General features: G+C 45.4%; 1 pseudogene; it reads right to left on the reverse strand.

Moving 5' to 3' along the window:
* Positions 1 to 427: 427 nt before the first annotated feature.
* LOC118540718 (aldo-keto reductase family 1 member B10 pseudogene) lies at positions 428 to 1,320 on the reverse strand (annotated as a pseudogene).
* Between the last annotated feature and the right edge of the window lie 450 nt (positions 1,321 to 1,770).

Raw genomic sequence — 1,770 nt, forward strand, 5'->3', positions numbered from 1 at the left:
TCTTTCTTCATGGGGTGTCTCACACTTTGAAATTATGTTTGTGTACTGGATCATTCATCGGTTGTTTGATTTACTAGAAGGTAAATTCCACAAGAGGAGGGACTTATTTTTTGCACTATTAGTCTTTTATTTCTTTTTAATCTTCATTAGCAGAGTTCCCTGGTGATCAGATCAAATAATTATTAAACAAAAACAAAAAAAGGCAAAAACACCACAGTCATTTGTTTCTCAGTCATACCCCCCTGTGATAATCGGTTTGTAGTTGAGCACACTGATCGAGATACAACGCTGCCTAGATTTGGGCCTACAGCAGGGCCAGGCTCCCTGATTGCAGATTAGCTTGGCTGAAACAGGACTCTGGTAGAGAGTTACACCACAGTAAAGTGAAGAGAGAATATGCCAGGTAATCTTGTCAGGAGATTCAGCCTCAATAACCTGCATTAAAGGGATAATCCTCCAAACGAGACATACAATCACAGTCCAGGCCCTCCAGTTCCTGTTGAAGCTAGGTATGGTCACCATCTCCTCATCATTAATCCATTTAAAGTCAAAGGCCTCAAAGTTCTCAACAATGCATGTCGGTGACAAACCTGAGGATCGCAACTCTAGTCCTCTGGATATGGAATTGGATCAGACCCTGGGCTGTGGGTTTTTTGTGCTTCATATCTATCACCTGAATTTTGGGATCCTCCAGAGGTGAAGATCCTCTGGCTAGGCCCAAAGTCTTTCGGGAGAGCCCAGAAGGCTTTAAGTTGTGACAGCGATGCCCTTGGAATGGCTGTCCTGGATCCATTTTTTCCTGTGAGGCAAGGGGGACACTCGATCTGGTCAGTCACTTGTTTGCATTTCAGCCTAGGTTTGTTCAAGAGCCTTTTGATCTGGAAGTGGTCGAAGACTGCAAAGGCTCTCACCAGCCCCTCACCCACCAGCTCCTCCATGGCCTCCCAGGCACCCAAGAATGTTAGTTTACTGGTGAGGTCATTGCCTTTATGGTCTTCAGGGGGAAAAGTCCTTCGCAGGCTGTAATCCTTGTGACCAGTGAATAAGATAGATGTCCAGATAGTCCTGTTTCAGATTCTTGGCAGTCTTCTGATCGGCTTCCTTCACTAGGATTCTCTCAAAGGTAGGACCTAACTTGCTAATGATGAAGAGGTCCTCCTGCTTCACGACCTTCTCTTGGATGGCTTTTCCCACCTCGTTCTTACCTTGATAGACACAGGCACAGTCAATGTGATGATATCCTGCATCAATGGCCACCTTCACAGGCTCCTTGACTTTGCCTGGGGGAGACTTCCAGGTGCCCAGGTCCACAACAGACATCTATCTCAGCTTTAGTATTGGGCTCCACAAGGGTGGCAGTGGCTGGTGCGGGAACATTTCTGAGCAAGCAGGCAGACCCACCGTGCTGAGGTTAAGGGCACTGGCCCTCAAGCAGGGACTATTGTCCAGGGTTTTCACTTTTCTATTCCCAACACTTAACACAGGACCCGGCATGTTACAGATGCTCTGACAGTACTGTTAAATGAATGATGTTTTCCAAAATTCATTCATTCCTGGAACTCTTTAGTACCTGCTTACTGACTCAGCAACTGCTTCCTTATACAACAGGGTCTAGATTGTAAGTGAAGGGCAGAGGTACTCAAGTGCCAGGCCAAAGTGGGATAAGAAGCTTGTACTAGAATGTAAATCTGATGTTACTCAGCAGTATTTAGTTAGTATGAACTTCTTTTTCATAGCAACTTTCTTGATGACGTAAATTGCTTTCCCTTT

The sequence above is a fragment of the Halichoerus grypus genome, chromosome X, assembly GCF_964656455.1.
Source record: "Halichoerus grypus chromosome X, mHalGry1.hap1.1, whole genome shotgun sequence".
NCBI lineage: Eukaryota > Metazoa > Chordata > Mammalia > Carnivora > Phocidae > Halichoerus > Halichoerus grypus.